At 39.3% G+C, this 27,979-nt stretch overlaps 1 protein-coding gene and 1 long non-coding RNA gene across 2 annotated transcripts in view; one reads left to right on the top strand and one right to left on the bottom strand.

Annotated features, from left to right (window-relative positions):
• LOC139588366 (uncharacterized) overlaps positions 1–18,010 on the bottom strand; it is a 37,482-nt gene extending 19,472 nt beyond the window's left edge. The window contains exons 1-3 of the long non-coding RNA XR_011678650.1: positions 17,907–18,010; positions 12,313–12,378; positions 11,281–11,387 (exon numbers count right to left, since the gene is read on the bottom strand). This is a non-coding gene — a long non-coding RNA (uncharacterized lncRNA). The remainder of the gene's footprint in view (positions 1–11,280; positions 11,388–12,312; positions 12,379–17,906) is intronic.
• The window catches only part of CNTN1 (contactin 1), a 211,298-nt gene continuing 200,644 nt past the window's right edge, over positions 17,326–27,979 (top strand). Inside the window, exon 1 of the mRNA XM_071423632.1 lies at positions 17,326–17,420. The gene's annotated coding sequence lies outside the window, so the exon portion shown is untranslated. The remainder of the gene's footprint in view (positions 17,421–27,979) is intronic.

Here is a 27,979-nt window from a genome sequence, read left to right as displayed (position 1 = left end):
CTCCCTAGATAAAGGGAATATGTAATGCTGGACAAAATATTATTCTAACAGAAGGCTTCCCTCAGAATTAAAAATGAAGAAACACTCATCAATTCCCAAATTACATGGGATTTAGCTCTATGTAGAGATACCATTTCTGACCAGTTTTGCATTCCCTTTACTGACCTGCAGAGTTCTCATGAATACTTGAAATCTATTAACTTCCTAAACAACCTCAGAAGCAACCAAGGAGAATATTTAGAACCACTGCATTTCCAGAGAGTGCTTTGTTGTATCTTTGTGTAGAAACAACAAAAAGTAGAGTCTAAAATTATTCCCTGTTTTGGGCTTTAAGACATTACAGTACTATACAGTGGTGCAGATGGTAAGAAAAAGGGTCTGTTGCTGAGAATATCTGCTCCCTTTCACAAAAGTTTAAATTCACTGTGATCCCATCATCACTTCTATGTCTAACTGAGCTATCTAGAACCTGGACAGAACCTGGAATCCAGACTGCCTCCAAGATGCTCCCACGCACACTCAGGTTGTCCTTGTATGCAACCTGAAATCTAAGATGCAGTTTCTGCCCGTGTTGTACAACCCTGAACACACAGTGCATATCAACCCTCTGACTTCCCACTGGCACCTCTGGAGGCTTTCCACATTCATTTTGAAAAAAAACAATAGTCACCCAAGTGTTTAAGGCACAGACTTTAAGAGGCACAGAAATCCTTAGTGGTGCACATAAATAGCTGTGCGGGGTTCAGGCTGTGTAGAAGATGACAAAAAGCTGGGACAAAAAGCTGGTGAAAAGCACCTGGATAAGGGTCTTGTGGAGCTGAAAAATGAATCCTGGAAAAAAAATGGCCAGCACATGAGAGAAAAGAAATCTCTGGTTTTAATGTGGGACAGACATTTTGAGAAAAATTGTTCAAGTAGTTATGAGTTGTATTGTTAATCTCTGGTATTTATTGGGAGCATTTCTCACAAATACAGCCCTGCAAAAACATGCAGTTTGTCTAGCTGGTCCCTTCATGAGCATGTGGCCCAAATTCATTAGAATTTTAATCTTAACTGTGACCATTTTTTTCCCAGCCTTGAAGCCAGTGTACTTCCCCAAGCCCTGTACTGGCACTGCATGAACCCCAGGAACACAGGCTGCTTGAGTGCCAGCCAAATCCTCATTAAACTCCTGACTATTCCAATCACATACTGACCAACATGTCTGAAAGGGTCAAGGAAAATAAAGGTCAGGAGAGGGTGGTGTTGTCTGCTGGTGATGTAAACCTGTGTCCTCACAGTGGTGCTGCAATTTCATCACTGCACCTGATTCAAAAATACACCAACAGGTATGTGGAATCTTGGAGAATCTACAGTGTATTTTTGGGAGATAAAGGAACATTTTTTTAATATGAGGAGAGAGTCTGGGTTTGCCTCATGATATGTGTATGGATAATCCATTTCTTATGGAATTGGTCTCTTGCATTGTAAGACTGAAATAATCACCAAATGCCAGATGTGACAAAAAATGTAATCACCCTGGTTTTGACCCCATTTTTAATCTTGTGTTAGCTTTTTGTTTCATACACGCACTTACAACTGAGCCCAAACAATAAGGATGTTTTATGCCATCGTGACAGAATGAGTGCATATTGTGCCTCCAAATCTCATAATTTCAAAAAGGGATCTGATGAATAAATAAAAGTTAATGTAAGGTCTATATTAAAAGGTTGCCTCCTTTTAAGTCTCTTTCTCTGACTTATTATCTCAATTATATCCTATATTGCTACTGCAAAGCAAAGGCTCAATTATATTCATTAGTTTATAGTCCATCTGATGTAATATTTAAAAGAGATCCAAATCTCACTTGTATTTTGTCAGGTCATCACTTTTATTTCCATGTCTAAAGCTTGGTGAAGTTTTGAAATAGCTTGACACAGCTTCCCTATCAGAAAAGCAGGAAAGGCTGCTGGAGAATGGTCTATCTGGATAAAACCAACACTGACTTCCTCAGGTTTGATTTTGCACAGATGCTGGTACAAAACACAAGAGTTCAAGTAATCTATCTGAAGGCAATTCTTTCCAACTCTAAGCACCCCAGAGAGTCAATGAGTTCTTAATTTTACCATCAGACATACGGTTTGTCAATTTCCTTTACTATGTCTTGTACCAAATATAGAATATCTGCTGTCATTATGACTGAAGAGCTCTCAGATGTGAGCATTGAGTGTGTTTGTAATTAACTACAGCCTGTCTTTATTCTAAACTCATTTTTCCAGTATTAAAGCAACATGTTCTTCAGCAGCTTATTACTACAGCTGTAAGTTGGTAATGTTTGCAGGGGCAAACAGAGCACTTCAACTGTACATGTGCCATCCTTCCTGAGTTCAGCCTGAAGGATGGCCATGGCACTTTTGTCTGAAAAAACCCAGTAAAAATGCTTAAAATACTTAAACTAAAATATTGTTGCCTATATTTTTTCACATTGCATTTCCAAGAGTGTTTTAACTTATCCATAGTACCAGAATGTTCACAGCATCTCTGTAGAGAAAGGATAAATACATATTCATGCATTTTATCTTAAATGTCAAAACAGGAAATTGTTTTAGCAATTTAGAAATTGTTTTAGACAAACACTTTTTAGTGTTTGTCTTTCCCACTTCAATTGTTCATTATTGAAGTGGGAAAGACAAACACTAAAAAGTTACAAAGTGCTAAAATGAAACTTTTCTGCTCAAGCTTAATTTGCTTTTTTAATGTATGGATTATAGTAATTTTTTACAAAATAGGCATAGACTATTTTCTCCACCAAGATGCTGTCTCAGTGAGAATATGGTAAGTGTTATGCAAAGTAGCACTGTGGATATACCCTGGAAATGGCTCGGCATTATTTAGCAGGAAATGTTAGTCACAGATCTTCAACCAATTTTGTCCACCTGATGCTTTTTCCCCTGCCCAGGCATTCCTTGTCTCTCCAGCAGCTCTAACTGATAACTCTCCAATGCTCCCCTTTGACCTGTCTGATGCAGTAACACCTTGGTCAGCACATCAAACCTAGCAGGGTTGAGTCAGGCTGCTTCTAGCACAATACCAGGACCCCAAAGTGAGAAAAAGGGTGTCCTAAAGTTAGGCATAAAAAGCAGTTTCAAGGAAAGTTTGGCTTGATACAGGTACTTCTGGGCAAACACAGATTCCCTCTCTGTTCCTCATGCAACTCAAGCTTGTTGCAGAACAGGGAGTATGAAGCATGTTTGTATGTGAGGATGACACAGAGGAGCTCTGAGGTCAAAGCTGTACCAGTAAATTAAACAGTCTTGGGGTACTGACACCCACCTGTCTGCACTCTTAAGTGATGGTGACAGTGACAGTTTTGATCCAGACCAATGAGCACTCTGAGAAACAGTTCACTGGCACCATTTGGAAACTAGCAGAGCCAGGGACCTTTCCCAGCAGGCAGCAGCAATGAGGCCCCCCTGCTCTACAGAGAGAGATTATAATGATGCCATGGGCAATGTCAGGCCAGCTGGTCTCTGTACCAGACACGACACATTTAGTTTTTTTGCCTAAATATATTTTGACTCAGTCATGCTTATTGTGCCCTGACACATTACACCTTTAACCTGTAAAACAGTGGCAGCCTTTACTCACTTGAGCAGTCACTTGCCTGAGTTTGACCAAAATTACAGAAGTAACAGCACAAAAACTACATCCCCATCTAATGACAAGACCATTTCCAAAGGATACAGTTCTAGGGTTTCCTGAAGAAAAACATCAGCATTTTAGGAATTTGTTAAAGACTGTATTTGGGCATGGAAAATGACAAGCTGTCTGTCTAAAAACATCCTAGTTTGTCAATAATAAAGGCAAGTTGAACAAAAATTCCTAATGCAAATATAAGGTGACATTGATAGTATAGTTACTCCAATAATGACACCTGTAGGAAGCTCTTTAGCAATAGGAACAGTAAGGCTGTTGAAATTACATTCACTTTTCTTAGTTCCACCAGCACAGCAGCAGAGAGCTCATCAGCCTCAGGTGTGTTGAACCTGTGGTGTGTGTGAGCAGCCCCTCTGTTCTCTCCAGCACACTGCTGGCTAGTAATTTATATCTGGGATACATTAAAGCTTTAATTTCCAGCAAATTTGCCTTCGTTTTGGTCAGGCAGAAAACACTGTATTCCTTCTCCAGAATCTCTCTAAAAGGTCAGCTCACCAAGGGGGGCCTTTGGAAAGCTGCAGGAGTAGCATGTGGGCTGCCACATAAGGTGCAGGCAGCTGGTGTTCAGCAGCTGTGAGCTGAAAACCAGTATAGAGCTCCAAAGAGACTGCTGCCAGGCTGCTAGCTTGTTTTATGTTTGGATTTTGGGTTTGGATTTTTTTTTTTTTTTATTTTGCTACCTAACAGTGACTTTCTGGTCTTGATGTTTTGCTTTCTGTATATATGGCTTTAAAATTCTTGTTCATTACTGGCAATTTCATCTTTTATGCTTTACTGATATCAGATTTGTACACAGAAGGAGCCTTTCTGGCATGTGGCTGCAGCATTTTGTGGAGATGACTGGATCTGTTGGAAAGTATCACCTAACAGCATGACAGTGTCACTGCTGATGCCTGAAACGTGTCCTTATGTCCTTAATGCAGCTGAACTTAACTGGACACAGCTGATTTTCAGATTCTGTTTGAAAAACAGAAACTGAATGGAAAAATAACACATGATCTCCCAACATAAAATAACCCTGGACCTGTGGGTGCTTTTGGGCCCATTACATGGTGTCTCAGGGCTCTCCACCACTGGCACTGCAGACTAAGGCCAGATCAGAAGCAGCCTGGCCACAGCCCAAGTGTTCATCTGCATCTGCTTCCAAGGCAGTCCTTGCTTACCCACACAGGAACAATCTGCATCTTGCTTCAACCTAAGCCAAACACTGGGGGAATAAGCAGAGACTTTTGCACTCTATTCTGATTTGCACTCAGTCTGTTCTCTGATCTTTTGTTTGTTTTGTATTCCTACTGTGTTACAGAATATCTCACAGCTATTTGGGTCTCTTGCTTGGAGCACCTGCTTCTTTTGAGGAGACAATTTAAATCACAGTAAGGGGATATATTCTTGTTCTCAGTGTTAACTCCAGAGAGCAATAACCCGGTGGCATTCTGGGATCTGCTCATTTACCCACCTTTGCATTTGGCTTTTTGTGTCTATATTGTTTATTTATAATGCAATTTCAGTGACTGCAGTCTGGAACATGTCAGTTATCTGGAGGTCACTGGAAAATAAGTAAATATGCACATTAAATATTGATGAATTGTTTTCCTACTGTATTTAAAATGCTAAGCTGGAAATTAGGATCTTGATCCAGCAAATTTCACCATTTCATTAACCTCAGAAATGGGAAGCTTTTGTGTGTAAGGGTCTTTTCAATCCTTGTGGGAGACAGTGGCAAGAAAGTCAATAAATTTCTCAAACAATGTCTGAATTTCAGCACTTAGCAGTTTAGGGGAACACAACAGGTTTATCTGTGATACATTTTAGCAAAGCCAAATTCAGTGTATTACTTTTTAAAAATATGCTGATATTTAGGAAATACAGCCATGTGCTGGCTGAGTAGTTAAAATGCAATTTGGTGTGCAATTTTTAAATGCACACCAAATTTACAAATACTCCACACTTCAAAAAACATGTAATACTTTTTTACAAGGTATAGTATCTTTATTTTTCCCCCCTTTAGCAAAATTATTGGGTTTTGCCTTGGAAAATCCATGGAAACTTGCTGGGGAGTCAAAATTTCATGGTAAAGAACAGGAAAGTATTGTAGCTGTTACAAAAGTGAAATTAACTAGTATCTCTTTCTACACATAGTCATTTTTCGTCTCAACATGAGTTCGAAGTAGCTATCTAAAAATATGTTTATAATGAAGCTCCAGGGACTGCTGCATAACACCCTCTTGTACAGAGAAAGGTTCTTCAACCTGCTATTTCAGGACTCTAATGCATCTGGGTAATATACATTGAACTCTCAGAAATCTTCTAGAGATCCCTAATTATCCCATTACCTGAACTTATTCTGTGTTATATACAAACTATTTATTTCCTGTCAGACTTGATGGGGTTTTTCAAAATGGCAAAAAGAAATACAGCCTGATGCTGTATATATATTCAGGGGTCTGTGTGCAGGGCAAATTTCTAAAGAGTGATCTTTGTTCATCTTGATTGGCTTCCATATTCTGGATCCTCAAGCAATAAAAAAACAATTAAAATTGTATGCACTTGAGGGAACATTGTCCCTAGTACCCCCAGAGCTGAAAGTTTTCTTTTATTTTTCTCCTTCCTGCAAGTGACTGACTGAGAATGATTCCAGCACTGTGCAGGATAATATTCAGAATGGAACCTGGTAACAAATGGCTCCTGCTAAGTGGGTACATATACTGCAACCATTAGCATGGGATCTGGCTGTCTTGCAACCCCAGAACAGAACATTGTAATACAGAGAGAGAAAATGCTGAAGAGGGAGAAGTTGAGAAGAAGAAGGGCGTGTTGGAATAGCCAGGAATCATAGAACCAGTCAGGATGCCTGATTTTACCTTATACAGGTAAAAACCTGTATATCTGGTGAAGTTTCAATGCTATATTGTTTAATTTAACATAGTTGTTGAGTCCAGAGCAAAGGGGATCTTGTAGGAAGAAATTTGATTTTGTAGAGGAAGGTGGGGTTAAGTACTCAACACTGAGGCTAAAGAGTGCATTCTGTTCTTTTCTCAATTTAAAACAGTGTTTTACAGAAAATCCTAACATAGGAAAGGGACACATTTTCAAGAAAATATCTTAGGCTAGAAGTGACATGCTCCTTCCTTTTAGATTATTTTTTGATGATTGAAAATACAATAATCTGATAATGAATATGTAACTCTATACATAGCATGAACCTAACCTTCATACTTCATCTGGAGTGCCCAAGGGAAGGGATATTATGCTTTTCAATCTACATAGTCATTCTAAATCAAAATAAACACCAGTACACAGCAGTTTCAATCAACAGACTCTTAAGCTGAACGATATTTGCCCTGATTTTACATATTAATTCTCTGGTTTTAACATCACTTACATGATACTTCCTTCTTACAGGTCAGTCATTTCAGCTTCATAATTTCTAGCTCCTAGTTTTATCTGCAGTTGATTGTAGGAGTTAACTGAGAGGTGGAGTGAGGTCTCCCTTCTCTTTCAAACAGCTGCTGGTCATCACAGTTTTTTATCTAATTCTGCTAGGTCAATACTGTTGCACTCTGAATAGAGACACATCAGATACATTTCTTCTTAGAGAATAAGGATGTTAACCACGGAGAATTCTCCATCTGAGCTATACATCAAGTCTCCCTCTAGTCAATGGAGAATAATAAGCATTTCTGTTCATCTCACCCTGCGACCAACATCTACACTAAGTTCAATGAATTACATCCTAAAATTGCCTGGTTTCTCTGTTCACCATGAATGGAGATCAGCATGAGTTTGTGTGGTTGTAGGCATTTATACAGTAGACACAGGACACAGGAAGGTAGGTGTGATTAATCCAGGCACTGCCTTGGTATTTCCAGCAGATTTCTCTGTTTTGAAATTGACATCTTATGGTACAGCTCAGCAGGTTCCAGGCAGGGTAATAAATGAAGCAGCCACTGGTTTTGTTGCACTATCTTCTTATAGAAAGTAGCAGGTGTTTCCATCATCATTCAGTTAATGCAAAGTAATACGGGCAAAATACACTTTTACAGCTTCAGAACACAATATTACTATGGCATGGATAACCTAAAATTGGCACTGAAGATACCCAGGAATTGGTTTTGCTATTGCCTGTGGCTTTTGAGACACAAAAACAGTCTTGTTGAGATTTAGAGATCAATAAGGGAATCACAAGGCTGAAGGAGCTTTAAAGAGATCACCTGCTACAGACCATCTCCTGAGGCAAGGTCATCTTTAGTGAGATTATTTTTGTCTTTACAAAGCTCCTAAGTTAGAGACTTCAAACCACTAGTATTTAAGCTGATGCTTCCTAGTTGTAATTTATAGCCATCTCTTCTTGTTTTCTCTGCTAGGGCTTGAACAACAGGTGAACCTCTTCCACATTTTCTGTAACAGACTGCTGTTCCCTGTTCTCTAAGCTAAACAATCCCATTTTGTCTGATTTTCTCATACAACACAGTGACTCTTCTCAGCATGTCTCAGCTCTGTCCAACTGCTCCACATCCATTTGTTGTCATGTCTAAAAATAAACATGGTACTGGTATAGAACCTTGCCAGACCTGTGGTGGGTGGAAGGACTGGCTCACACATTTTGTATGTTGCTGTTTCTAAGTCCCAGTACAATGTGTGATTTTTCTTGCAGCACTGTGACAGTGTTTGCCTGTGCTTGGGAATCGTCTCAAATAACCCACGGATCCTCTCCTACAGTACACTAGTTTTCCTCAGATGGATTCTCCACATATGCACTCTATTTTGAAGTAACCTGGCCTCTGTCAGGCTGACTCACTGCCATCTTTGAATTTAGTAAGTGTGATGGGTCTTTGTTCCCTTGCCCCCCACCACCCTTCTCCATCTCTGATGGCCAGTGTGGTTTGTCCAAAGATGCAAACATCAGGTGGGTATTGCAGGAGGAACCATCTAGGTGCTTGCATAATTAACGTGCTCCAGTGATGGGGGAGATGAAGAGTTTGCCATTTACTTTGGAGCTCATCAGCCTGCATACAGGTATAAAATGCTGCTGGAAACTGGGCCAGTTGTGTAAACTGGTCTCCTAAGGTTACAAGCAGCTTCTGTGTGGACTGCTACCTCTACACACAGCCCAGCAGGGACTCCTGTGGGGTGTGTTCAGCCCAAAGACAGGAAACACTCCCTGTTGTATGCATGAATGAAAAGCACCAAGATCCAGTCAAACAGGGGCATAAAATCCTGAAGTAGCTACATAGATGTTATGTGGCTTTTAAATTGCGAATTCTAAAAGGCCAAAGACTTTGAACCTGTATATTTCTAGCTTAACCAGCTTATATTATAACCATTTAGAAATAAACTGTTGAGCAAATCTGAGACTAAGTGGACTGAGCCACACCTGGAAGTTTAGAAAGCAAGTGGGTCTCACTGAAATGCTTCACTCAATAGGAAGGACAACAACCTGAGTGCACTATAATCCATGTAAGAGATGATAGAATTGTTATTTACATGCTGCACTGGCAATATTTAGATACTGTATTAGCAATAAATCTAATCACAATCATCCACACAATCACTGTGTCCTACTTCCCGTGTCTGGCCAAGAGCCTTCTCTCCACTGTTCTGCCACTGTAAGCCATGTAGTATTCTCAACTGCTCCTCTCAACAATGCAAGTACACAATGCCAAGGCAGGCCCTTGTCACATCTCTCAGACACCTTCCCATTTTGACTCTGAGTTACTGCAAATTACCCTGAGTATTCTTTTCCAACTACTTTTGTAGGCAGGCAACAGCATTTTTATCTAAATCATCCTCCCCAGTTTTCTCAGTATCTATTATGAGGAAACTTAAAAAACTCCCCAGTATTTAACATCAGCTGCATTTTATCTTTCGTCAGTAGAGGTTAGGCTGCTGTATGAGGAGGTTAGACCAGTCTGTTACAACTTGGTCTTGACATACCTGCAGAGCAGCAGACAGGCAGGTTAACAAAAGGACCTAAGTGCCACCTAACAGTAATTTCAGATCTCTAAGACTTGTATCATACAAACTTATAGCTTCTAATAACTTAAATTCCCTGGATGCTATATTTTCTTGTAGGAAGTGTGTATTTTCCCAAATACAGTCTGTACCCCAGTAACACTTAGCTCCTAAATTCCAGCAGGATTAAGAGTGTCCAACTGAAGATTTGTAGAAAATAAATGAAGATTTAATGGGAGGGAAATGAAGAAGAAGAAATTATGTCATTTATCCAGGAGAGAGACCTTCTAGTTCCGGTTGCTGTTCAGAACAGTTTCTACATGTTCCATTAGAATGTCACTGGATGAAAAAAAAACCCAAACCAGATGGATAATAGGCTGAATTTAAATTTTTCTTTCTAAAGTACCCTTTGAACAGAGGAATTGTGTGCATTGCAGTCTAACGATGCAGTTTGTTGGGATTAGTCACAAAAATGTTAGAAAGGCATTAATTGTCTACTGTAATTGTTGGGGTTTTTTGTCCCCCAAAATATTTCTTTCTGCTAAGCACAAATTGCACCAAAGCACCAAGGAATTCATTGGAGCCTTTTATTACCTCTCCCTTTATTTCTCTACTTTTGTGTCCTTTTAGCAGAAAAATACCTTGCTTGAAAAAACATGAGTGAAAAAAGTATAATCTTTTGAAGTGGAAGTTTCTGGTTGAGTTTAAAGATTAGCCTTTTATTAGAAAATCTCAACTACTGAGCAGCCAATTTGCATCAGTCCCATGAGAATTCTTTACATTAAGTTTTGTCATTTTTAGTTGAAAAGATTAAAGACTTTTTTGGAGCTCAAAAAGAGAAGATTTTTATTGGATGAAAATTAGGACATAGTCCTTTTCATTATTTTCTTCCAGATGAAAATTGTTCTAAATCCATTTGTGCACAGGAACATGCATACATGCCTGTATCTATCTCAATATCATCTCTCTCTATCTCTATCATCTATCTGTATCTTTATCTACATGCACATGCAGTCAAGACAAGGTGACCAAACAGATTTCAGATATGAATGGAGATTTCAGGGTTGGAGTCTTTTCATTAGCACTAGCAGGTATGTGACAGATTTCTATGTCCCTCATGTTGGAGCTGTAGGGCTGCAGCATGCTTCTCAGCCTCTACATTGTCACATAAAAGCTCAGGACACTAGGAAAGAAAAGCTGAAGTACAACTTTTGAACCTGATAAAGAAGAGGTTACGCTACCTAAGACAGGATATCAAGAATATCAGGATATCAAGAAAACAAAGATACAAAATATAATATTGAAGCAGGGCTGTTCTGCTAAATAAGAATTAAAACTAAGTGAAGATGATGGTAGTGTTTGGTGATGCATTTTGATGCTGTTCCAGTACATCATTTTGATATAGCTTATCTCCTGTACTAGTGATCATCAAGCAAATGTGTCAGCAAGCAGTAAACTTGGCTGTGTCGTTACCACTGAGCTGATATTTTGGTTGTTTTGTTTCAGACATTTGAATGGCAATATCTTCTCAGAGCAGTTTTGCAAGCACTGCAGCATTCTAGCCTTGACAGACATGCCCATATTCCCCAGCTGAAGACAATGGCAGTAACAAAGAAGCCACTCACTACTAACCTTGATGGCAACCAACAGCAGAGATAACAGTGGACATACAATTTTTAGCACTAATCTTTCTCCCATTTCCTCCACAGGCAAGGCTGTATCGGCTTCTGTATCTTGTCCTGTCAGGCAGATTTCAGATAAGATTTAGGAAAAGGAGGTTAAATCCCACATTGCTAATAAGCAATGACTAGCAGGCTACTGCAAATACAAATGTACTAGAAGTCCAAGGCATCTGCCACACCTTAGGAGAAAGCATCTGGTATTAATGCTAAGTATATAATATACAAGTACCTTCTGTGACTGAGAGTCTTCCATTAGAAATGCTCCTTCTGCTCCTTCTAGAAGAACTTCTTAAAATATCATCAAAGAATTGTTTAATACTGTTCAGAAAACTGGAGCATGCTGTAGCCTCTACAGATATGCTGAATCCTACTGCACAGAAATCCCTTTTCTTTGAAGTAAATGAATTCTTTCTTTTTGTATGGCTGATGAATATTTTATTTTAAAAAGCAAATAAAAAGTGACATAGAAATATGCATTATATATTACCCACACAAAATGATGGTGAAAGAACACGAAAATCCAGAGTCCAAAGTACAGAATATGTTTGCATTGTTACTGAGGTTTGAATGAAGTGACTTTCTTTGAAATAGGTGTATTATCTTCTGAAAGCCTTACACTGCAGCATGATTTCAATAGCAGAAAGTGCTTAAAAGAACTAATCAAGACAGGAGAACTAAGCTCCATGTCTTTCACAGTGTATGTGTTACTGCACAAGCCACTTCAGACATTTTTATTTTCACAACAGTAGATGTGCTCTTTATTCTCCATTCAACCAGCTTGAAGCGCCAGTCTCAGCCCTGACTTTAGGTAATCTTATCTACCTTCTCCCTCACCTATAAAGAATATGGAGAATGTTTAGCATTTCTGATAAAAAAGGGGATCTAGTTGCTGAGATATTTGCAATTTATTTAGTAATTTCCACATGTCATTTTGAATCTTAGATGCATATACTGAAATTAAGATACTAATATCTTGTCATACCTGTATTTTTGGAAGAAAGGTTTTGAAGACGGGAACCTTGGAGAACATCAGGAAATGCACTCATGGCTACAATGAAAAAAGAAGAGGAATTTTTACTTAGCACCAGTTAGCTGTAAATTGTCCCTGAATCAGTTGATTGTTTCAGACATGCAAGTCTGAACATACAGACATAAAGAAATATTATGGAGATGCTGTATCACATATATTCACTTTTTATAGTGAACGAGACAGGAATTCTCAAAGGAAAACCCATGTAGCCCTTGTAAAACTCTAATGCATAAGATTAGAGTGAGAAACAAGATTAGGGTGAGAAAACAAAGGTAACACAGTATCTCTTAAAGACTTGAAACAGCTCTTTTCCCAAAATGCTTATGCAGATTTTCACATATACTTAAAGAAAACTGAAATATCTTCCCTATATATGACACTGTCAGTAAACTGCAGAATTTTGTGTTCATGAGATGATGGACTGTCACCTAGGCTAAATGAGTAACTGTGGGCATCAACAGTAATCAACAGAATTAACATCACGTGTGAGAAATGGCTGATACAGGGCCACACAAGCCACTTTCTAAAAATGTTTGGTTTGGTTTTGTCTTTTGTTTTGCAGTGAGAACACTGTCTGTGCCTCTGGCTATATGGATCCATGGAATATGGACTGGACTGGAGAGAGATTGTACTTCTGACTCAGGAGAGAATCTGGGCAATTTCTGCTTCTCTGAAGTTGCACTTGAGTTGTCTGTGCTGTGGTATCCTAGTAATAGCTCATAGAGAAAAGAATTTAAAGCAAAAGTTAAATATTTTAATTTGTGGGTAGGTTCACAGGAAAATTGAGATCTGCCTGCTGAGAGGAAATCCTAATTTTATATTCAACCAACCCATGACACGATGTGACTGCTTCTTAAACAAACTCCAGTGCAACTTATAGCAACCTAATGACCAAAGTTGGGCTGGTATCCAGAGCATATGGCACCAGTCAGTGATCAACAGATTGTAAATATATTATCATGTCATCCTCTTAATTTCTCTCCTGCTCCAGTTCTTTGTCAGATATTAATATTTTTGTTTTTACAAAAAAACCTGTCTGAGCTCTAAGCTACTTTTTTTTTGGCCAGACCTTGAGTTCTTAATCCCTTCTGAGGAGGGATATAGGGACAGTATTCCCATTACAAGAATGGTTGAAAAAGTTGTTTCTCATTACAAGTATCTAATTTTATCCTTTAGCATCCTCAAAAATGTCTGAATCATTTTCCAGAAACATTTGATTCATGAAAGAGATCAAGCATAGGAAATAACAGCCTCAATGATTAAACTTCAAGCTATTGAGAATAAACTTATATGATACAGAATTTAATTTCAACCTTGAGTCTTGCCATATGTTCTATTTTAAGCTCTATAATTAAAATTACCTTCCTGATGTGTTTCATTCACTGTAAAAAAGCTTGGAATTCAACAAGAATAGTGTTCAGCTCAGTTAAGTCTGACTCTAAAACTTCCTTTCATCTGAAAATATTTAATATCATGGGAAATATTTTGCAACATTTGGGAGCAATGAAAAGGAACTTGCATGTGTCAATTTCATGGATGATAGGCTCGGATATAGCCAGAGTTCAAATTATCTCTGCAAATATACATGTGGAATTCAAATAACCATGGATTTTAAAATGGATTGTTACCATTGTTAGCCTTCCTTCAGCAGCATAAGCTGCAGCACAATTCTTCAAAGGAATAGTCTTAATCTATTTTAATGCATTACCCTCAACCAGGTAAGACTCTATAGACAAAGAGTTAAAGGGCAGATTAATTTTTTTTTGGTAAAATTTGCAGTTGGAACATGATATTAATTCTTTGCTTTTAGCAGTATCCCAAGGCAGCACTGGAGTATGAGTAACATATGGTCATTTCTGTATGTTTACAAGAAAAGCCATTTTTCAAATAAACAGCCATTAGCAAAAGAATAGGGGCTTCTAATCTCATTAATCCTCTAAAAGATTGCTGGTACTGGGTAGGGGTATATAAAGCTTATGCTAGCCTCTGTCTCCATTTTATTACAATAACAGAAAGCTGTTGTCCCTGTTTCATATTCCCTTCCCCCCCTTCCTCCCATGGGGGATCCTAGGAGTATTGTAAAATATATGAAGTGAGGTCAGTGGTTGCTGTCCCTCCATAAGTGCTGCAGGCTGAAGCTATGTCTATTTCATCCTTATGTTTGGATCCCAAAGGACTTTTGGGATCCAAACATAAGGATGAAATAGACATAGCTAGGGAGCAAATCCCTGACAGGAATCAAGTACCCAGGGATGTAGGTATGTATGTGGACTAAAATACACATAGATTGTAAGGAGAGTGTTATGGAATAATGAGCAGCTGATGATTACAATGCACAGGGTGCTGAAAGCACTCTGTTTCTGCCTTTAGCATGTTTTCTGTTCCTGTTGTGCTTTACTGACTCCCTGACTCTAGCAAAGGACATTTGAATCAAGCAAGGGGGAGACAGAGACGTTCTGTGCAGTGCAGAGACACCCACTGGTACACTTAAGTAAAAAAATACCCTCCTTCAAAATGTGTGAGACAGCCATCTTAACTTCTGGCAATGAAATCATAAATTGAGATTACTGAATATTAGGGAGAAACATCCTTCAAAGAGTACTGTAAGTGTTAAATGCACAGTAGCAGAGTACACAGCAGCCCATGCTGTACATCAGAGGGGACACGCCACAGCCCTTCTGCACGACTCATCCTAGAGCTGACTTTGTGTTTTACAGCTCCTAGCAGCAAATGCAGCCTGAGGCAATGAACAACGCCATTCAGAGCAGTTGTAAGACTGCTCTAAATCCTAGCAAGGGCTGTAACTGTTTTCTAGTCCTCACCATAAGAAAGCAGTTAAGGTATCTAAAAACTGACGTTCATGTGAGGTCTGTGCCAGAGATTCAAAGCTCACTAATAATTCAAATGCCTTCTGTTTAATGACTAGATACTGTGCCAATATGCATAATCTAACCTGTTTACTTTAATATGCTGTTCAATCTTTATTTCCCATTTTTTTCTGCGCTTTTGCAACCACTCAATTTTCTCCCAATTTTCTGGCATGTAATCTCTGTCCCTGCTGCTTTGAGAGCACACCAACAGTGACAGCTCTTCTCCTCTTCTGAATGTTTGTGTACACATACAATGGTCAGTATTGGATTAAGACACAGGAATTAAAGACCCAAGTCTAAACCTCCAACTCTGGAATGACTAAATGAAAATCTATTGGTTGAGGTTTTTTATGAACCATCTTTTTTATTCTTGAACAAGCTTCTGATCCATATGGTCGTGAGAGTATGAGCTCACTGAACTTGACATAACCGTATTTGGTGCAATCAGCAAACAGTGAAGCCACAAAGTCAGTGCTATCTTGTGTTTTAGAGTTCAAATCATTTCAGACATGTGAGAACTATCCAAGATGACAGCTATAAGTGAAGTAGTCCTCCCATTCTTACTTCAAGTGTCAGGGAAAAAAAGGAACTGCAGGAACCTGATTTTTTCATAAGGGGAAATGTATGTTGCTTTGGTGTTACTCCCACCATATAAAGAAACAAGGAGTCTCAGGGCCTTGGACTAGCTGAAGTTTTTCACTCTCTGGTCTTTACTGTCATGCAGGTGGTGCAACCTAGTCAAGTGTTATTTCTGCTGTGCCTGCTAGTAACTGTGTCTTATCTGTCACTCTCTGTAAATATAAAGTGTCATGGTTGCCGCCCCTACTGCCATCAAAAATTGCATTTCATATACAGAATGAACTCGTGTCCCAAAATTTCTTAGGTTCCATGTTCTGTCCCTCATGAGTCCTTCCTGTAGCAGTCGTCACAAATTTGGCAGCACATGAATTTTCAGTGGATCATGTCTCCACTTTTCCAGACCTGTTTGCTTTCTACAAGGGGATATGCAGCAAGCCCCATATTTGTCTTTTCTTTTTCCTCTGGGAGTTTTAATTTCTGCAACTTATAATGTGGAAAATACCATAAGACTGGGGCTCAAGGGACAAGTAGATACTTTAAAAATAAATAGCTAGTCTTTGTGTTAATGAAAAAGAAGTAAGAAATATGGTCCTACAGAGAAGACACAAAGTTCAGAAAATAAATTCAGGCTGAAGACAAATAGTGTAATTTCAAAATCATTCTCCTAGTTTGTGAGGAGAGTATGGATTGAAAGTTTGAACCTGGCCTTGCCGAGCACATCCCTCGGGGATCCCGAGCATCACGACTCTTGCCCAGCTGCATCCTTGCGGTCTGTCCCGCCTCCCGCCTCTTGTTTGACGCGGTCCGTGGATGCCGGCGCAGCTGAGAGCCACGCTCGGGGTAGGGGCAGCAGCTTAACTTGGGCTTCGCCCGCCCTTCGGGCACGTGCAGCGCGCACGCCTGTGCCCGTGTGGCCGTGCCTGTATCAATCTGTGCCTGTGTCTGTGTGTCCGTCACTACGGTGAGTGTGTCTCTGCAGAGCAGCAGCCGGTGCCGCACAGGCTCCCTGCAGAGGGCGGGGTGCTGTTCCACTGCAGGCATGTGGCAGGGCCAACGGGACGGGCGCGGACGGAGGGATGGCGAGCCCCCTTCGCCCCCGGCCCTGCTCACCTCCGCCCCTCCCGCTCTGCAGAGGCCCCTTTCCTCCCGCCCACCGCAGCCAGGGCTGCCGGCCGGTGCGCGCCTCCGTCCCGCGGCACTCCTCACGCCGCTTTCCGCACACCGCTTCCAGCGCGGCTCTGCTCCCGCGCCTGGGGCACCGGGCACACGGGGCACCGGGCACCGAGCCCCCGCTCCCGCTCGCTCCCCGCTCCGCCTCACCGCCCGCTCCCGCGCGCTCCCGCTCGCTCGCGCGCGCACGAGTGACATCACCCCCGTCCAATCAGCCGCCGCCGCTCCCCGCGCCCCGCTCGGCCCCGCTCGGCCCCGGCGGCCCCGCGCGCGGCCGGGGCGGGGGCGCGCGGGCGGCTGTCAGCCCTGCCGAGCGGGCAGGGACGCGCCGAGCCGAGCCAGCGGCGCCGGCCGGGCAGCGCCGTCCGAGACGTGCCCGGTGCGCAGCGGAGGTGCGGGCGGCGCGGGGTGACAGCCCGGCCGTGCGGCGGCACTGCGCAGGTAGGGCAGGGCTGGCTCGGCAGCGGGCGCAGCGCAGCGGGGTCCCGCGTTCGAGCGGCGCTGCCAGAGCGGCCCTGGGGAGCGGGCACCGCCTCGGGTGGGTCCCCTCAGCGGCGGGGAGTCACAACTTCGCCGGCGCGGCCGGGGGAAGGCGGGGAGCTGGGGCAGGTGCGGGGCGGCGGGGCAGCACCCCTCCTTGGCGGCGGCCGGGGGCGGCGGCCCTTTCCCGGCGCGGGGAGCGGGGCGGCAGCGGGAAGCCGCCCCCTCACATGGAGCCTGCCCGCTGGGCACGGGATTACTCGGCACCCCGGGCTGCCGAAAGCGGGCCGCCTGCCCCGGGTAATCCCCCGGCGAGGGCTGTCCCCGCCGGTCGTGGGCTCGGGGGGATGCCGGGGGACCGGGGTGCTGCCGCAGGGGACGCCTCGTGCGCGGTTCCCTACGGCGCACGGATGGATTTTGGCAGCGTGTGTAAAAACGCGTCCGTACCGTGGTCTTGCAGGGCATCATTTCAGCACCATGGTCTGTGTGCCGGAGCAGCCGCAGCCTTGCGCCGTACGCTGGTTTATCTGCGTTTTGGTAGTGCTTAGTGGTGACGGGCTAAAAAGGGTGTTGGTTTTTGGTTTGGCTTTTTTTTTTTTTTTTTTCAGTGCACCTTCTTGCAGTACAAATGGTAGCGTTTCACTGTGTTTTCTCCTTGTAAAATGGTAGTAGTGCCTTTTTTCAGTGCCGCGTTTCCGTAATGTCAGTAGTTGGGGGCGGCTGTAGTAACCTGCCGGTGAGGGCAGAAATGCCATTGCTGAGCTCCGCTAAAGGCACCTGGAAGGGCTGAGCCTGCCCCTCGGTGAGCGGCTCTTTAGGAATTGCAGCTGCTCTATGAAGCGCTGTTTAATTCTGCTTATGAAATCTACGGGAGATTATCTATGCAGTTAATCAACTCTGCTCCATTTAGTAATGAAAGTAAAGTGTGACCTCTGAGCTGTGAATGTTTTCGAGTGTTATATTCTAGCACAGTCATAGTTATATAACAATATTATAATACAGTTATATTAAAGCACATTAAAAAAGGTTTGTTAACGTTTTAAAAAATAAGCCATTATGTAATTACTAGGCTGTACGACTTAGGGAAAAATACGCCTTTAAATGCAGCCACCTGTGCAGAGGTGGCTGTATCTAAGAAGGAATTAACAATATGTTACTTAGTTTCATTCTTTTGTATAGAATGGTAAACCACTAAAAATCATCAGCACAGGCCTTGAAATTACATAAGACAGGAGAAAGCTTTCTGAAATAACTGGAAGTTATAAAAATTCTCAGTTTTTTTTCATCTACCATTAGTAACTTCTAAATGTCCTTGTAGTGCAAATACTGTACAGATCTCTGTGAAAATATGATCTTTGGTCCATGTTCTTCTATAAATGATAATGCACCAAAATTTCTTTAGTAAGAACTCACCTTAATGTTTCTGAAAATTGGTGGTAGCATGAATCTTTTATTTGGTCGTTTGCATTCAAATATATGTTATCAGTTGCTTAGTTTTTCTCTTTAGCAATAGTTGACATTATAAAAAAATAGATCTTTTCTATCTCTAAATTTTGCAAAAAGTAAAAATAACCTAAGCAAAACACTTCTTCCTGGTCCATATTTGTATTATCCACAATGCTGTTCTAAACCAGCAAGAAATTTCCAGTTTCACTTTTAAGTAGTGCTAAAAAGTAATGCAACCTCAACACAGCTTCGTGGTAATGCAAGAACCTACTTGATTTTATAGAATTTTAAATTGAGTGTCTGTCTTAAACACCTTTTCTAGAGAAATCCCACATTATTAAGGTTATGGGATAAAGGGGTTTTAAGTACCTTTTTGAGCATGTACTTCTGGTACAGTCTTAATTACATGATCACATACTATTTTTTTTTCCACAGGAATCCTGTCTTTCACTGCATGGGATAGAATTCAGTATTTTTCATTGATCATTGTGTGAGCCCATGATTTATTTATTCAGTGTTACTCAGCTCTGCTTTGAAGACAGAACTGATAACATCTGTGTGAGCTTTGCCAAAGTGCTTATCAGTATGTGATCAGAATGCCCTACAAAGTACTAGTAGTTTATCAAACACTACCTAAGGTGAGACAACACTTATGCAGATGGTGAAGAAAGGCACAAAGAGGGTTAGGTGAAAAGTATTCACTCATTTTTGGTGTCCAGTTTGAAATTTTTACAATTCATGTAATTATGTTTGCTCAAGTTATACCTGCTACTGCTTTTTATAACAGTCCTGGCTGCTCCAGATCTGTGAGTGTATCTGCAGAGTGAATGGGGAAAAGAGTAATTTACTGTCAATTACAAACTATGGAAGTTTTAGCTTAAATGGCTTGCTGCATGACAGTAAGGGGAATGAAGGAAACTACAATAGAGCAAATGTTAGCCATTAAAGTCTTTGTGGCATATTGCAGAGCCCCTCACTCTTTTTCTTTCTGCAAGCTCAGTTCTTCAGTAGATAAAACAAGTCCTACTTGCCTTCAGTTCTGTATCATCTTCAGTGGCAAGGTAACTGAATAAGAAGCACATGTCTACTTAAGTGTATTGTAAAAAACCAAAAACACTCAAGAGAAGTTAGTTATGGTTGCACAGACAACAGTTTGTCATTTTACACCTTTTGAGTACTTGATTTAGTAACCTTAATAATGTTCTTTTGTGTTGTTTGTGAAGTAAAATATACATACATGTCCCATAAATGTCCTTAAAACCTAGAAAATTAAATTTTAGGGAATTAAAACCAAACAAACAAACAAAGAAGCCAACCAACCAAGCAAATGCAGAAAAAAATCAATTCTCCAAGTAAATTTCTTATTGTTTTACTGTATTGGACCTACAGTGGTTACAAAGAGAATGGGAAAAGTTTAATCCTTTGCAAAAAGCTCCTGAACTTTTACCATCATGAGTGATATTACAGGAGTGCAGTCCCTTTCATGTACAGCAGTGGTTAAACAGAATGGTGTCACTTGTAGGGCATTTGCTTGGGTAGTGGAAAAGTGGTGCAAGACTGAAGTCCGTTGTACTGTAGGCTTTAGAATGTGTTGTGGTGCATGAGGGCTCTTTTGCACGACTTCTCTAAGCATGGTCCTTTTCACTTCATCATTTATATGTATCCTAATGACAGCTCCTTTTTCGTCCTGTAGCTGGTCTGAGTGTCTTAGTTATTCCTGGTCTCGACCATTCCAAGTTTTGCTTTTGTATCTCACCCAGTCCTGTCTCCTTGCTTTTTTCCTGTCAGCTTTTCTTCAATTTACTTTCCTTTATTCCTTGGAGCCTCCTCATCCTGATTTGCCATGTCAGCCCAGTCTAGTCTCCTTTCTGCAGTCTCCAGTCACTTTTTCTGTGCTTTTAGCAGACATTGGTCTCAATTTTTATTCTTCTTCAAAGACTGTAAGGTGGCTTTTGTTCTTCTCCACCGAAACAACACGGTACTTTATTCTTAGAAGTTGGTTGGTCTTTGTTACATTTTCAGAGATAAATGAAACAGCATAGAATAACTTGAAGCCTGTCTATGCTGATGGCTTCAAGCCATAGTCACAAACATTTTTTGAAGAAAAATTATTGTGGTTTTCCTTACTAAAAATTGAAATCTTAAATTTTTTGATGTGACATGTAAGTATATGTTTTATATGCATCGGCAGAAAGCAAGGACACACAGGACACTTGGACATAACTGTAAGTAGTAGTGAACTATAGAAATGCCAAGCAACCTCAATAGTTCTATTTATGCAGAGAAATCAGCCATTCTGACTGTAGCATATCCTGTATTTTTACTTAACTCAGCTAAGTTTTGCAGGGTTCTGTGCTGGCACATAAAATAATGGATGATTTGGGTTTTGTTTGTATTCATACTAATCTCTTTCATTTTAGCTCAAGGATTTGCTACAACCTCTTGAGACAAATACTTACAAAAAGATGATGTAAGCATCTCACTGAATTGAGATCTGGATAAAACTATTGGAGTTACCACTGCACCATGGTAGTTTTGTTTACATAAGGTAGTCTTTGGATGTGGTAAAATAGTATTTGCAATAACTTAGTAGCTTTTGTACCTGAAATAAGGGACATGGTTGAGCTATGGTTAGCACTACAGACAGAATAATTAATGTCATAGAGTATTTTAAGATGAAGAAATATAAATAAACATATTTGACAAGTTCTTTGTCTTTATTTGCGTAATGTTTTTATAATTTACATATAGTGGACAGATGATATGTTGGTGTCATGCAAATGAGTTAGCTTTGAGCACAGAGATCAGGATTTAGTCATGAGATAAGTGATCTTTTTTATAGCTTTTTTGGAAACATCCTGTTTTACTATAGACAATTCAATTTTCTCCAGTTCAGCAGGAGTTGAACAGAAGCGTTACTATTAGTTATTCCTAGTCAAGCTAATACACAGAGTTGTTAGACATGGACTTGAATTTACTGCTGCATTAGATTCGCATGAAATTGGTTTTCTTTTCCATAAAATATGAGTAATACACTTCAGCTTACTAGCTGCTAAATTTAATTTGTTTGTAAAAATCAAGGAGAGATGTTTATATGTTCAGTCGAGCATTGGAACAGGTTACTCAGAGAAGTTGTGCACTTTCTCTTCTTGAAAGATTTCAAGACTGGAAAATAAAGCCCCCAGTTACCTGACCAAATGTCTTAGCTTTCAGCAGGAGATTGGACTGCAAACCTCCTGACATCCCTAACAATATGAATTATCCTTTGACATCCCTTTTTCTGACTTGTCTTACAGCATGAAATATCCTATGAGGTTATTCTGTAATTCTCAGGGAATGGGGGGAGAAAGTCAATATACAGTTTGAACAGTACTTTCTGAATGGGAAAGGATAGCTGTGCCAACAGACAAAATACTCAATGTGTGAATGAAATGATGTTACAGACTGAATTCCCTTTATAGTTTTTATTGTTAATTGTATTTAAATGCACTGCTAGATTTGCTGTGGATTAGTTAGGCTAGATGTTTTATTATAGGTCTGTTTTCAGGGAGATTATAGCAGAATTCAGTAGCTTTGTCAGTTAACACGTTGTAACAGGTTGTAGTTCTTCATCTTTAAATTCATGGGGAAAAAAGAATTGGGTCTATTAATACAACTGTTCTTTATAAAAATTGTATTTTTCATACAAAATCTCATACTCAAAATCTGAATGTAAATATTTAAAACAAGCACTGATGCTGCTAAGTGGAACAGGCTGTTCATGTTGTCTCAATGTTGTTCCTAGTTGTTGTGTTAATTGTTTGATCGTTCTGGGAAGGATCAGTGCTTACTCAATGAGGAGATAACTAGGTGCCTTGTCTTAACCAGAGGGATGGGACAACAGAACAGTGACTGGTTTTAACACATCAGCTTCAGTGAGATGGGAAATTCGGTGTTTTCCACCATCAGGACAGAAATCCATGTAATTTGAAATTTTTGTGTACCGTAAAAACACTGATTTTTTATTATTTTTTTTTTTAGCCCTGCTTATAATTCAGTTAATGTGTGGTGCAGTGGTGAATATGTAACTTTTTGAGAACTGTCTTGATTTTATGAATACCATAAATTAACCTTTCACATATAGTTTTGTTTTTCACTATGTCTTTTCTTGAGGTTTTCATGTTTAGGATTCATCAGAGCTTAGGAGAAATAAACCAGTTTTTTATTTCTTCAGTGAGAAAAGAGAAGCAGTCATATATCTCAGATATTTCTTCATGAAGACTTCCTTCTAGATATCTGTATTTCCAGCTAGAATGCTTTCTTTGAAACTTGGAATAATGCTGACTTTGCTTTGATAAAGACAATCAGTTGTCCTGCCAACTACTCACTGATAAGATCTTAAATAAAGTTAAAAAGACATTAAGTGTGTCTGAGCTGTAGAGCAAGACTGTATTTTCCTTTACCAAGTATTATAAGCAAACTTGTAAAAGTTCCTAGAAAGATAACATACCTGTTGATAAGGCTTGCTTTTTCTATAAGTGTGAACTCTCTGCTGTTACTAGTAGTACTTTAGAGAAAACATTGGACTTTTCCACTATGATCATTTTTGAGCAAAGCAAAGAGAAAATAATTAAGATAAATGAGAAAGAGATGCTAGAAATAACACTTTTCTTGTTTTCTGAATGTCTTCTTCTGAAGATTAAGGTCATCTCTCTTTTGCTTATTGCCAGAAGCCCAGCTCCCCTTTCATCAGCAGTCTACAGTTTACTTCTTTTATAGAAATGAACTTTGGAATATTGAACAGTTTCCACTTCAGATTTTCATTAGAAAGGAGCTCCCAGGGAGGCCAGCTGCTGTTGAAATAGATCTTGGGAAGCCAGGCATTCTTAAATGCTGCTTTTTTTGCCTTCTTGTTGTCACTTCCTGAACTCTCTTTGCTCTGTACTTTTATTATATCTCGTCCTTCTGACTTTTCCTGACCCTGAAATTTTTCAGAAATTTTTAACATGTTTTGAAGAAGTATTCAGTTCTGCCACTTAGACTGGGCGTAGCCATGATATCCCTGAAAAATGCATAAACAGGCCATCCCAATGGCAGAATTAGTTTGCAACTTGGCTGTAATAGGTTGTTTTTGAAATAAAGGTGAAAGTTCAGCACTTGCTGCACTTAGAATTATGTATGATTTTTGTTTTGATTACTTTAATTTCTTTCTTGATATGAGTACTCTGCAAGTTTTGTAAAACAAGCAAATAAAACCCAAACAAAATCCAAACGAAACCATTGAAAGATAATTATTGGAATGGTGCCAATGCCGACTTCCATTCTAAACATCTGGGGTGATACTTACACTTTGTTGTTTAAACATTTCCTGTTTCAGTTTTGCATTAGGCCTTGTTAGATGGAATGTTTGGCTCCCTTGGTTGTGGGTTCTTTATTTAGTTGGGGTTTCTTTTTTGTCAGTGTAGGAATAAAAGTTTATTGTCAGAGTTTTAAGGGAATGCTGTATGCGATCTTAATTCCTTTACCTCATCATAATAGTTCATTGCCTATTTCTTTTCTTGGTGTTGATCTGCCCCATTCAAAAGAAGAGTTTTGCAACTTTATTAATGCATTAACTGAAAAATGCATGTATGGGGTAATTCCTATAACAACCAATTTACCTGATAATTCTTGTCTTTTTATAAAGAGGTTATATGTGTAAGTATATAGGCATTTAGATATTTCCTTTTAAGTAGCTGGTATTTATAAAATAAGAGTCTGGAAAGCACTGGCAAAACCTAATTAAAATTATTTAAAAAAAAATCTTAATGGAAAAAATACTTGACTGTCTTATTTGACACATTGACCTCATCCAGTCACTATTACATTAACTTATATTCACATATTCAAATATATCTGTATACATGGTCTTTTCCCCCATGCACTCCTATTTGTGAAGATAGTGAACTGAAGAAGAAAGTTAAATACATTAATATTTTATTAAATACTCCCAAAAACCAAAGAGAAGTAGATAATCTCAAGCAGGATGATTTTGAAGAACTGAGTTTAGAAGTTACTAATTCCATTATTAAAATGTCAGTGTAAAAGCTACTTTGGCTTAATTTCATTGTATTATTGAAATGAACAAGTACATTTACTTGGTAGAGGATGCTTTTTATTCTTCTGGGGATCTTCTATCAATGTGTGCAAAAAATGAGTCATTACTTAAGTAATTTCTTGGACTGAAGTATTTCTCCCTGTTTCTTGGAAATTTCATGTTGACTATGGAACAGGACCAAGAACAATATAAATTCTCCCTCTGGGATAGTAGAGCAGATAATTGTTTTAAAATTTTAAACAACTTTTTGTTTTTAAAATGATGGTGATCTGTGTTTTATTAGCTAAGAATACTTGAGATAACTAAAGGGGTTTGAATGAAAAAGACATGATTGCAATTTTATTACCAGCAATTTTTTGGTTCATTTATTATTAGGCTAGGTGATTCCAAAATATGATTTTGGGGCATAAAAGAAAGTGGCATATATGAGAAATGGGGTTAATTTGGGCTTAACTGTTTAGGTGAAACACAGAAAAAGACAAACTTGATTAAACCAAGTATTTTGTTGTTGTGAAAAAGGGAGTTTACTTATGTGCTGTGCAGAATGGCAGAGATTGCTACAGAAACCTAAAGGCATAAAGAAAGTTTTGTATTTAAACAGCTTCAGGTTTGTAATAAAGCACAGCTGTTGCCACTTCCGCTCACATTCTTTTATAGAAATACATTCTGTGGGTTCTCTACAGACCAGCTGACCCAGTCTTAAATGTGGCTGAACCATAAAACCTGTTTTGTCTCATTTCTATGAGATCTTATTTGAAGCATTCAAAAGATAAAAAGGCTTTTTTTTTTTTTTCAGAAGGTTTAACTCCAGTCAAATGTGATGTTTGTTTTTGAAGTTACAGCATCTTCGCATAATCCAGACTTTGCCTATGCATATACTGGAAGGAAGGACAGAGTAGCAGCACAGGATTTAATTTTTTTTTAAACTAGGACAACTCTGAAAGAAATATACTTCAGTGCATTACCATATACTTATGTATTACCTCAGTTTTATTTACATTCATGTAGCAGGCTTTTGTGACCTACTAAATATTTTTAGCTGATCTTATCCTTGGCAGCGTTGCTAACATAGTATTTAAACTGACAGTGATTAGATAAAGCCTGCAAATAGTCACTAAGGTTTTCCAAGTGTGTGTTGTGTGTTTTTTGTTTTTAAAAAGCATCAACAAACCAGCCCCCCAAATCCCAACAAATATCAAGCACTCTGGTATGGTACAAGTGCCAAGAGAAGGAAGGAGAGTGTGGGAGAGATGTATGTGGTTTTTTGGCCACTGTCAAAAAATTTCTAGTATATCACATAAACCAATGAATACAGGTCAGAATTTACTGTTCTGTCATTATTTAATACTACCAAAGCACCTACATATTTTATATAACAGAATTAATCAGCTTTCAGATATTCTTTCCAGATCAGCTTGAAAGAAAACTGGATTAATATAAGGACAGTGAAGCATACAGAGCACCTTACAATGCAATTTCTATTCCAGCAGTTTAGTACCTGTCTCTAGACAGCCATTGTTAAGGTTAGCAGGCTTCTAGGTAGAACAGTTTTCATCCTTGTCACTGTCTAAACTAAAGCACTCCAAACATTTAGGATATTCTTGGCCTATTTTTCAAGGACTGCCATGTTTACTGAGATATTAAACTTTTTTTTTTATAAGTACTAAGTACCTTTCTAAAGGGGTAAAGCATTTATTGTGTGGGTACTGGCTAGATACTGTGCTATTTAATGTGGTGTGCAAGCAGTCAAGGGGCAGTTATTTGGCATTTCTCTTGGATCCATTGTAATCTAAGATTATAAAATAATTCAAAAGGAAATATGGTTATATGTGTAGCTACTAAGTTAAATTTTTGAAATTTTGGTGTACCAGGAAGGAAATTTCATTTCAGCTTCATAAAACATAGGCAATCATTCCAAAGAGGCCAGGACCTAATTCTTGCCTGTTCTGGGAGAATCTATTTTTAAATATACATTTTTCAGTATTTTTTTGCTTGTCAGTTGATCTTCCTTATCTGAAAGCTTTGTCAGAACACAAAATTCAGAGTAAAAAATAGGTGAATTTAAATGAGAGGACTTTTTGTTAGCTGTTAACATTAGTCTGTTAACCTTTATCATCCAGATGCAGGTTTGGGATTGGACTGAGCTCTCTGTTCAAGATGTTTACCGTACTATAGAATATCAATATTTAGGTGCTGGGAGTAACTTCACAGAACATAGACGTTTGTGCTGCCTCTAAATAATCCTTCAGGATGTTGCTAAGAACTTATGTAAAAAGTGTATTTATTTTTATTTTTTAATCTACAGGGTAATTTTATTGATTCTGACTTCATTATTCCTGTTCTATGGGATCTTTACCTGGGAGTTGGTTTAATACATATGAAAAAATGCTAGTGTGGGCACTAGGGTGACATTTTAAAACTTACTCTTCCTGAAAAATAGCAAAATTTTCTGTTGCTGGATATATCAATTTGATACATTGTTTGTACCCATGCTTGTCTCCAAATTCATAGCTCATTAAAACTTGAAAACCAGGCTTTCATCCTGGATTGTTCTTTCATCTTCCCTGGAAGTTCTCTGGATGTCCTGAGAACTTCAGTAGACGTCATTCACATCTCAGGATCGGGAGTGATGAGAAGCTGGGTCAGAGGAGGCAGTAGCTAATAAGGGCAAACACACATTTCTTAATTTGCCTAGCTGTTCTGTTCTTCAGTCTGAAGTTGTTTGCATGAGTTTAAATTCACAACAACAATTTAAAACAAATAGTCTGATTTTGCCCTGCTCTAGATTAGGACTGCTCATAAATTTGCTGACCATGTTTTCTCAGTGCAGTGAGATATAAAAGCAGAAATATTTGTTGCAGCCTTTTAGAAATACTCTCTTACCTTTTACAGACATTTGCAAATAGTGTTTTGGTTATATTTTTTAACATGATTTAATTTGGTTTTGTTAATTCTGACTGCAGAAGAGTATGAAAACATTACCAAGTCTCTTTTCTCT

The sequence above is a fragment of the Agelaius tricolor genome, unplaced genomic scaffold, assembly GCF_023055355.1.
Source record: "Agelaius tricolor isolate 1412-34295 unplaced genomic scaffold, bAgeTri1.0.p SCAF_3, whole genome shotgun sequence".
NCBI classification, from domain to species: domain Eukaryota; kingdom Metazoa; phylum Chordata; class Aves; order Passeriformes; family Icteridae; genus Agelaius; species Agelaius tricolor.
This window is presented reverse-complemented; position numbering and strand designations above follow the sequence as displayed.